Source organism: Canis lupus, chromosome 29, assembly GCF_048164855.1.
Source record: "Canis lupus baileyi chromosome 29, mCanLup2.hap1, whole genome shotgun sequence".
NCBI classification, from domain to species: domain Eukaryota; kingdom Metazoa; phylum Chordata; class Mammalia; order Carnivora; family Canidae; genus Canis; species Canis lupus.
Genome location: NC_132866.1, coordinates 12,969,353 through 12,980,557, shown reverse-complemented (window position 1 = coordinate 12,980,557; position 11,205 = coordinate 12,969,353).

Below are 11,205 nucleotides of genomic sequence, written 5' to 3'. Positions count from 1 at the left end.
TGAAGAAATGAAACTCCCTAGGAGCTCTGAAAGGTCGTTATCCTGGCCAGTGGCCACGAAAGGGCCTTCCCAACTTCACAGTCTGCAGTCAAATGTTTTGGCCTTCGACCCACACATGTCCCCATTTCAGAGCAACCTATCCACTCACAACACATACCCCTTTGCTGTTCCCGGGCCTGGCATCTTTGACTAAGAAAGGGTTTAGACCCCTCAGAAAGGAGGCTGGGAACCCCAGCAGGTGGGCCCCTGCTCACCCAAGCACACCGAGTACCTCAGCTCTCTGGTTCTGCCTGGTTACTGCTCACCCAGTCCCCCTTCCATCACCATTGTGAAGATGCGGATAAGAGCCAGCAAGAAGGCAAAGGAGAGCAGGAAGACTGGTCCTCCATCCTCTCCACCCCACACCCACCAACAGGCACACAGACATGCACAGTAAGGGCTACCCCAGGCGCAGGACCTTGGGTGTGGGCATCCCAGACATGTCTTTGGTCTGGAGAGCTACGTCCAGTTTCTTCTTTAGAAAACAAATGGACGTGTATAACCACTTCCTGCTGGGAGTTACTTTGGGGCAGAGAATTACTTTGAAGAGAAGTCAATATACACGCCAGTAAGACGCCTAGCAGAAACTCACAGTAGTACTTTGCCTTTTTGAAAGATATTTTACAAGACACGTTTGGCTGCAAATTTTGGCATTTTACAAAAGACACAACAGGTCTCATTTAGTTGATTTGCCACAGCACCACAAATGGCCTTTACCTCCCCCTCCCTCGTCCTTCCCACCTTCTTTCCCTCTGCTCCGCCTCCGTTCCAGCTCTTCCCTATAACTTTCCTTCCCTGCCTCTCTCCTTTTGTTGAAAGATAAGAAATTACAATCAATAATCCTATCAAATTACATTTCTTCTAAGTAATAGCATTGAAAAAAAATCCAGAGTTGATCTGCAAATGAAAAGCCTTCCTTTCATCGTCTATATGGGAATGTGAATTTCTTTCCGAAGGTTATTAAACTAAAACAATTAAATTGCCAATTACCTTTTTAAAAACTGCAAGATATCAATTGTTAGAAAATGGTCCATTTTAGTGTATTGTGTGTGTGAGAGAGAGAGAGAGAGACAGGGACAGAGAGGGAGAGACAAAGAGAGATTTGCAAATTGCTGATAGAATAGAATATTTTATTTTAAAGTTTAATCCACTGATTCTTACATGAAATAGTGTCAAGATTCAGAGGCCAGCCCATTTAGGGCTTCAACCCTACCTGGAGATTTAGCATCAAATAAACTGCTGAAGGTACACCTCTCAGTCTACTTCCAGAATGATAAGCAACTCTCCCTGCTTGCTGAGCCCAGGGGATTCTCATCCTGATAACAGCACTCGGGGACCCACTCCTGCCATCCAGGATGACAATGCCGGAACTCACAAGAAAGCAGAGGCGCCTCTTGCATTTACCAGCTGTAATGCTGAGCGCATTATACAGACAAATCAGGCCCCCAAAGTAATGTGTTTTCACCTCACAGCAAGCAGCGTTTGAGTTCAGGGAGAGGAAATGTGTATTAAGAGAGCAGGTTAAAAATCGACATTATCCCAGACTTTCATGAAATCAAAATTACGGCCATGATGCTAAGTTATTATAATGTATTTATTACCAGGATTGCTTTCATATTTAACCAATTTGGCCCATCTCGAGACCTGTTTTAAAATGCACCACCTTGCCCACCTTTCCCATTTTCATATGAAAAACAGGAAAGCAAAAACTAATTTACTCAGAGAGACACAGAGCCTGTTTGCCCGTTTATCTCTTACAGACCACCCCTCAGTCCAATGTTGACAGTACATGATATTCCATTAATCTGCCTAATGAAAATTTAACCAGTGTTATAAACAAATAATTGGCTATTATCCTCTCAAAGATCCCGAATAAATTACTTCTGCTTATTTTCCCCCCTCTCTCAGTGCTCAAAAGCTACCCCTTTCTGATGGATGTCACAGGGAGAGGGAAGGGGGAATGAGCATATTCCCACTCCGGCTTCCTCAGCGGGGACCGCTGTCATTGTCGTGGGCTCACTCTACTCTGGGAGCCCAGGGATTGACTGTAATGAGGGATGAGGGAGGAGTGGCAGGAGAGACAGCCCCCACCTAAGGGTCACTGGCTTGGCCCACCTTTAGGGACCACCGCCTAGGTCTCTCATTATCTACCTCCCAGCTCCCCCCTGCCCCACCCCCAGGCTTTTTTCTGCCATTGCCTTTCATTCCAGCTTCCATTATATTTCTCTATTTCTCCTGTACTCCTCTCTTCTGAATTCCTAGAAGAGTCTTCATCTCCCATCCTCAATCCAGCCACATGCCCAACACCCCATTCACATAGTCCCCTCACTGCTTTGCTGTCGCAATCTTAGTTTCCAAAACATGGGGCCTCCTTTAAAATGGAAGCACCAGTGCCAAGGTGGTTGGCACACACAATATTGAATAATTCAACTAAACTATGTGGGTAAGGTACAGACCCTGTTTGTAGCATTATGTTAAATCAGACAAATTGATGGGATCTATTTCGAGCCATTATTGCTAAAAATCAGTGCCACCCCCGCAGTGGCATGCTGAAGCCTGAATGGCTTGATTCAATGGTGGGATGTTCCAAGGGGAGCTATGAGGCAGTACTTAAGATCATGCATTGCCTTTCTTGATGTAATCATCTTATGTATGGGATAGAACTTTTAAAAAATTTTTTGAGACCAGGATTGTGTTTTGTTTATCTACTCATGACCATGTGACACATAAAAGCACTAAGTGAAGGAATGATGTGCTTCTGATGGACTCTTTCAAGGACAATTCCTCTTAGGGGCAAAGGCAATAGAAGGGTGATGAGAGATAGGAATATTTCATTTTGTATAATGGGCTCCCTTTCCGAAGTCCTTAGATTTCCTAAGATCTTCAGGGAGCCCCACAATTTACACTGCCTACAAAAGTCAATTGAAAGACCATTCACATTCTGTCTTACATATCTAGTAGAAATGCCACCTGTGTTCGTTATGAAACAGTACAGACAAACAGATGGCAATAGCTAACACTGTGGCTCTCAACCTTTAGAAAGGAGAAATTATCTAAGAGGCTTATTAAATGCAGATCCCCAGACCCACCCTCTGTGTGTAGGTCAGGGTACTTAGAAGTCTGTTCCAGAATCAGGCAACCCCAGACATTCTGAGGTGGGTGGTTGGTGGACAACTTACTAAGAAATATTGCTCTGATGAGAGCATAGCACCAATTTTGGAATCACCTAGAACTTTTTATTTGGCTGGGACCTCCTGTGGTATTAGCAAGAGGTTACCATCCTCAGAGAAGTCCCCTGGGTTCAGTCCTGAGCTGGAAGAGGGGAAGGCTGGAGCTGCCGTGACCCACCCTTGGTCCCCAGGGGTCACTTCAGTTACTGCTCCTTGTGAGTTCTCACTGCCAGTGTTGTTGGCTTCATCCAGGGGCCCTTCCAGCTTGTAGTTGTACGCTTGAATCTGGAGCTTCAGAGCCAGATGAGGGCCAGAAATCCAGAATTAAAATTCAAGCAACAGTGTCGATCATCTGCTACTTTTTCCAAGGTGTAAGTTTCCAATAGATAATTGCTCACATACAAGGCTGATAGTGTATCTTTCCCAGTGAAAAAAATAATCACAATAACCAATGTTAAGTGTTGGTGCTTCTCATGCTTATGATCTCATTTGATCTTTGCAGTAACCCTCTGAAGATGCTGTGCAGAACTCAATTTTTCCCATCCAAGCAGATGTGAAGGCTGAGACCCAGAGCAGCTGGATGAGAAGTTGCGCCAGAGTTCTTAGGTGAGAGAGCTGTGAGAGTCTGGTGAAGGTTTCAGGGCAGGTTGGACTACAGGAGACTTTGAGAAGGACCGGACACTGGGGTTCCCTTCCTAGACACTTGGCCCCGTGTGGTGGACCTCAGTGGGCCTGCCAAGTTGGACTTTACCATCTATGTCAATGGTGCATTACCAGGGATGGGAACTCAGTCTCACATCCTAGTATTGAGGTCCTCTTTCTACTAGTGCAAAATTGACAAAGCAGGGTGGTTGAGACACCATATGTAAAAAATGTGGCCTGATCTATAGAAGGGGCTGGGTTATTGATAGCTGCTGTTACGGTAATTACCGTTCAGACCCCAAAAATGTGTACCCTACTCTCCAGGGTAGTCCAACCAACCTAGTGAGAGGCAAAATTGCAAAGCAGATACGACCTTGCAGGGTAGGGGGCCTTTGGTGCCTTCAGACCCCACAGTTGGGATTGTGGTCCCAGCAAGACTGCCCTAAGCACTGTTCCATTGACCAGCAAGGGCACTGCGTGTGAGAATTGGCCTTCTCATATAGGAGGGAAGGTCTGAGAGAGGGAGAGATTAGAGGTTGGCTTATAAACCTCTGAAGGTGTTTTATGATTTGGAGAGCAGCTAATGATCAGACATATGTATTTAGATTGGTCCAGGCTCCATAGGAAAGATCAGGATTTCGCTAGAAAACAGTTTCCTCCACTGACCCAAAAAGCAACCCAAGAAATGAAAGAAGTCATCCAATCTCTGAGAATCAGTTTAAAAAAATTTTTTTAAAGATTTTATTTATTCATTCATGAGAGACACAGAGAGGGAGGCAGAGACACAGGCAGAGGGAGAAGCAGGCTCCGTGCAGGGAGCCCGATGTGGGACTCGATCCCGGATCCCGGGATCACACCCTGAGCCGAAGGCAGACGCTCAACCACTGAGCCAGGTGTCCCAGTTTCGAAATTTTTAAATAAAATACAGCTTCCTTCAGAAGAGAAAAAGAAAGTAATTCTCTCCCAAGGAGTAAGCACGAAATCATTCCCACGGGTGTGAGCAAGGGAAGAAGTGGTAGCTCACGGAGGCATCTGCCGCACTTGTTAGAGAAGCCCGTGGGATTCAGATCTAGCTTCAGAGGCAGGCGGCAGCAGTCACCAGCTGAAAATGTCACCATTGCTGTTGTGACAAAGACTGAGCTGGACCCAGCACAACAAATAGGGCCTTAAAGCTCTCTTAAAGCTCTCTTGCTGGCCTGATCAGAACCGGGGGTGGGGGACAGCCTGCCCACTAGCAGCAGTTTCTTCCCTATTATCGGCCGGCTCCACCAATTGACTGGGCCCCTAGATACATTGCCAGTCGTTTGGGGGCCATGTCTTAGATCTGGTGCAAATCTGCAATTGCCTCATGGGAACCCACCATGGAGGGTCACCCCAGCAGCTCAATTCAGGCTATGATTTGAATATTGGTAAAGGGATGATCCTTGGGATCATTTTCCTTCCTGCACTCCAGGCCTCCGAAGACCAGAGAAATTTAAGCATCATCAGTGAAGAGAGAGAGAATAGGTTGGAAGCAAGCAATAGGTTGGAAGATCTATGTGGCCTTGGGAAAACATTCCTGCAACGTGCCAATGGCCTAACTAATCACACTAATGGAGCCAATGGTTTTCGTGCATTTTCCTACACCCGGCATCTTTCTCACTCCTTCCGTGGGCATTAACTCATTTCATCCTTATAGCAACTCCTAAGGTGGGTGCTGTTCCTATCCCCAATTTACAGATGAGGAAGCTGAGGCACAGATGAAGTGACTTGTCTAAACTACATGTGCAGTTAGCCATGGTCAGGACTAAAGTCAGGTAATCTGACTCTCGTGCCCACCTGCCTATTCCCTGAACTAATCTGGGTTTTTGATCACTTTACACATCGTCTTTCTTGCACAAGTCTGTTCTGTAGCTTCCCTGGGAGAACCATGGCTTCAGAAATGCTGGAGTTGGAATTTTTTTTCTTTCTTTTGGCAACGAAATGCCAAGTATGCATCAGGGGCATTCAGTGATTGCCCAGAAACCACATGGCCTATCGTATGTCACCCCTCATAATTTATTTTTATGAGAGTAGTAAGTGGTATCAGCATTTTATAAGTACGTATTTATATTCGTTAATTTAATTTATGCAAATGCCTCATTTATGTAAATCATACACAGATCCACCATCAGGATATCTTTAGCAAAATAACATGATCAAGATATTTAAGGATCTGACATATATAATCAGAGAATGTAAATTATTTTTAGTGCATGTTCTTTTTGCCATTAAGTTCATAAAATGTCAACAGTCTGGTTTTACTAAAGCTTGCTTCGAAGTGCTTTGGTGGCGTTGGTCTTTCTTTCATTCTTGTCCCATTTCCCTGCTTCTGGGATGGCCGGCTCAGGCCAAAGTCCTGCTGGAAGGGGCAAAATCTCAGCGGCAGGCACATTTGAAGACCTGCTTTTTTTGTTGCCTTCCGAGGGATGAGGTTACAGTGTGTAAACACAATACTGTATTTCATGGCTATCCTAGGGCTTTGGGCTTGATCCCACTATGATAGTGGTGTTCTCATTACCGATTCATGATGTTGCCAGGCAGTCGTCGTGAATAATAAGCTTCTCCCTAAATCTGGACCATCCGTTCTGAGTTTCTGGCATGTTGCTTCAATGGGAGGTGAGATTTTTATCTCATTCCAGGAAAGAAACTCTGTATATAACTTTATATCCCTTCCTGGGACTATAGACATGCATTTAACACTGAGAGCCTTAAGAATAAAAGGTGGTAAAGGCTTGTAGGGATTGATGTGTGTGCCCATGCTCGTAAGACAAGGAAATGAGTCTTGGGGGAAGGACCTCACATGATCTTCTAGTGATCATATCTCAGGAACTGGAACATTCAGCTGTGTAGGCACACCTGTCATGGAGCCTATAAGAGTCACCACTGCTTTCCACAATGAAAAGCTGAAATTGTCGTCTCCATAGTAGAGCGATGACTTATTATGGTAACCAGCTGTCTTCCCCCGGCCCCCACCACCTGCCCATGTTGCTTAGGAGAACCACTGGCCATCACAAAACAGATAAATAAATCCTTGTTTCTACTTGCTCCGGAGCTTGCAACATAGAGTTGCCCCTGTGCGAAGCAGAACACCACCTATGGAGCATGTGGCTCTGGCCTTCCTTTTGCAGCTTATATTCAAAAACCCTGTCGGTTTTCTATCCATGGCATCTTCATGTGTGTGATACATCTTATGGGTCATCTAGGTGCCCTGGTTTATATGGTAGTTTCAGACACTCTGGAAGATAACTGACTTTGAGGCACCTCCAGGACTGAGAAAACATTATTATTATTATTTTTGTATTATTATTATTTTTTGGCCTGTATTTTAGCCAGTCCCTCCCTTATATGGCATCCAAGTTTGGAAACAATCTGTCCAGCAGCTTTTGTAATTTTGGAAATAAGATTATGGACAGAAAACAATCCAAATATAGATTTTATCTCTTAAAGTAAGCATTTAATAGACTTTTTAAAAAAAAGTATCTCTTTACCATCCTTTAAGCCATTCACAGAGCAATTTCCCACCCACCCTGGAGTTCCTGCTCTGGGGTGGAGAGTGGGCAGCTCTGAGTGTATTTCCCGGTTCTTCATAGAAAACAACACAGGATTTATATTTTTTCATAAGGAGAGAACATCTCCTTTTAGCTCAGCTCCTAAAAGAATCTCAAAATGGTCCCATTCACCACCAGGGGCCCCTGGGCCAGTGGATCAGGGCTGTGGCGAGGGACAGCTGTGCCCACCAGGAAGCCAGAAAGCAGGCAGCCAACATTTGCAGCTCTTAATGGAGGCAAATGGAACATTCTGGATCACACCATCATGGCCTGAGGACCATACAATCATCCCCCTTAACCACGGGTTCGCTTTCCACAGCTTTACCTGCTGTCAACAGGTATCAGGAAGCAGGTGATCCACCTTCTGAGAAGCTCAGTAACCTCATTGTGTCCCAGGGCCTAAGGCACTCACCTCACTTGGCCTCATCCATGGGCGGTTCAGCGTCTCCCAGCATCGCAGGAAGAAGGGCAAGGACAGGGCGATGTGTATTTTGAGAGACGGAGAGAGACCACATCCACGTAACTTTGATGACAGCATTTTGTCATACTTGTTTTAGTTTATTATTAGTTCCTGTTGTTCAGCTCTTACTGTGCCTGATCCAGCCATAAAACTTCATGTGTGTTTGGGGGTGAACCTAGCATGTAGAGGGTGGGGTACCGCCTGCAGTTTCGGGTACCCCCGGGGGTCCCGGAAGGTGTCCCTGGGGATCAGAGAGGCTACTGTCTACAAAGTGACTACGGAGTGTTTGAGGGCTTGGTCTCTCAGGGAAAAAGGGCCTTGAATCTCAGCTGCCCTTGACTGCGCTTCTGTTTCTACCACCATTCCTGCTCCCTGGGGTTCCCTTCTCCCCTCATTACCTGCTGGCTCCCACTTTCACTGACCTCTGCCCAGTGTCATCCCTGTTGAGTCCCCTCCCTCTCCCTCCCTCTCCTTCCTTCCTCTTTCCCTCCTTCCTCCCTCTCTCCCCCCTTTCCTTCTTCCCTCCCTTTCTTCCTCCCCCCTTTCCTTCCTTCCTTCCTTCCTTCCTTCCTTCCTTCCTTCCTTCCTTCCTTCCTCCATCCATCCCTCCATCCATCCCTCCATCCTCCCTCCCTCCTTCCTCCCTCTCTCCTTCCTCCCTTCCTCCCTCCCTCCTTCCTTCCTTCCCTCCTCCCTGGGCCCCTGTAGTAAACAGAGAACGAGCAGACCTCGCAGTGCACAGCACCGACCGCCCTATTTTAGAATCGCCTGTCTGGTGCCGGCACTTAGGAGACGCCTCACAAACACTTACTGCACCAACAGAGTAACGTTTCTATGTTTGTCTCCCCACACCCTGACTGGGCTGTGCTTTCCGCAACAACACAGATGGTCCGAGCCAACTCTGTGTCCCCAGGGCCCTGCAAGTGTTTGGGGCAGAAAATATGTCTGAGTAACGGAATGAGTTCTCTCAAGAAAGTAGCCAGAATGTCAGAAAATGTGCATCCACAGTATGTTTTGCATGGAAAAGGTTGACTGTTAGGGGAGGGAGGGAAGCACAACCATTTTTTCATGAGGAAATTGGGCCACTGGACCTTAGCGAAACAGTACATTAAAACAGGGTGGGCTTTGGGAGAGTATGACGACTGCCAGGACCGGCCCCTCCCTTTAGCCAGGACTCTGGGCTCTAAATAAACTCATGCATCATTTACTTTTAGCCTTATTATAACCTCCTTTGGGCTCTACTTCTTCAACCAAGGTCAAGAGATCAGGAAACAAATGATAGTCTGGAAAGCCAGTTCTCTTGCCTAGGACCTGTCTGTAAGGTCCAGGTGGCGAGAAAGGTCTCCCCTGCCTTCAGCCTCTGGCTCCCAGCCTCTCCGTGATGGCCTTGTGGCTCCTTAAAGATCAGCGAATGTCTGGCCCAGGTCTAGGTCCAGTTATTGTATATACATACATAAGCAATTAAATGTGACCAGAGCATTTTGATTCCAAGGAGACCTATTCCCTGATTCAAAATTAAAAATTAAAAAAAAAAAAAGGCCAGTTCAGAATTTCCCCCTTTGCTTCTCACAGTAGCTCATTTGCAAAGAAGGAGCCTATATCCCCTTGTCTCAGCCTCCAGTAAGCTGTGCTCAGGTGACGGGCAGCTGTCTCACTCCTTCCCTTGACTGCTTTTTTTTTTTTTTTTTAATGCAGAGAGCTTGCCTCCCCCTTCTGCTCACCTTCTGACTGCAGGCTAAAGAGATAATTGGAACTTTTTAATATATGCCAATGTGAGGTAATAAAAAAAGGCAATTTTGACATTAATAAATGCCTGGGTTTTGTCTGAGTTATAAAACATTGGGCAGGCCAGTTTTAGAATGTCTGGGCAGCTCACCCAGAGCGGCGTGACTCCCAGGAGGAGACACAAGGTCTAATCCAAGCACAGGCTTGCTCTTGACTTAATCCCGTGTGCAAGGTGCCATTGCCTACAAAGGCCTGCCTGCCTTGAACTTGACTAAAACTTTTGAGCTTCCCTTGATGCAGAGGTGGGTGGCATCTTGCCAGGAGCTAATTAAAAGGAAGGAAGTAAAGAGAGAAGGAAGAAAGAAAGAGAGGGAGGAAGGGGAAGATGTTCTATTTTCTTTACATTTAGACCTTTTATGCAGAGGTGATACTAAAATATTCAACAACCAGATAGCAGAGCACCACCAACCCTAAAGACTGCAGTACTGTGGCCCGTCTCGGTGGCTCTGCTGAGCCAGGTGTCAACCCTTCTGTGGTGATGTAGTTGTTAACTATTTTGAAGGTTATTTGTGGCCAAATTCATGTCAACCCCAGACAGGAAAGGGGAGCCAGTACATTCCCCAGGAAGAGGGTTCGAGCGGTTTCTGCTGAAATTATAATCGCCATAATTCCAACAAGCTTCCTCCCTCAGAAAAGTCACAATAGGGGTGGGTCCTTTTGCAGATATGATAAAGGGACACTTGGTGCAAGGGGCTGGAGTCCCAGAATGCCCACTCACTATAAATCAGTGTTTCACTGTTTCGATGAGACCAGGGATCCACCTCTGGATCCATGCACCTGTGCATTGATCCATTCAACTATTTGCTGGGTACGCGCTCTGTTCAGGCACTTTGCGGGGAACAATGGACTTGAAAATTTTCCCACCTTTTGCAGGAGTCACCAACAGTTGTCCACAGATTTGTTTGCACGTTTGCTTGAGCTGCACAGTATTAAAAAAAGAAAACAAATATTTAAAACTCAGATTTTATTTTAAACTCAAGATTTCCAACCTCTTTTAAGGGGGGAAAAAAAACCCAAGGCCTCAGAAGCTCTGATGGCATTGAGCCCACATGTCCCTCTGGCCACAGTCTACTAGGACAGCCGTGGAATGAGATACCAAGACCTCACCCCTCCCAACTGTGACACAGCCAAGTTCCCTCAATTATATCACAGAAACGTGTGGGGCAGTGTTGGGGAGGGAAGGCACTAGGGTGAACAGCAGACTCTCCTCCCTGTGTCCCCTTGAACAAGTTACTGAATCTCCCTGTCCCTTGGTTTCTTCAACTGAAAAATGAGGATGATCTAGTCCTCATGACCTACATTGCTGCCAGACTGTTTTTTGTTTTTTGTTTTCCTGCCAGGCTGTTGTAAGATCAAGGACAGGAAATAAGGGTAAAGTGCTTAGAGCAATGCCTGGCACATAGTAAGTGCTCAGTAAACACACCTGCTCTGAGGAGTCCACAACAGGAGGTCAACTCAGATCCTGTCCTCAAACAGCCATAAAGTGTAAAGCAGGCATTTAGAAAACGTCTTTGATGCCATTAACTTAGAGACTGGCCCT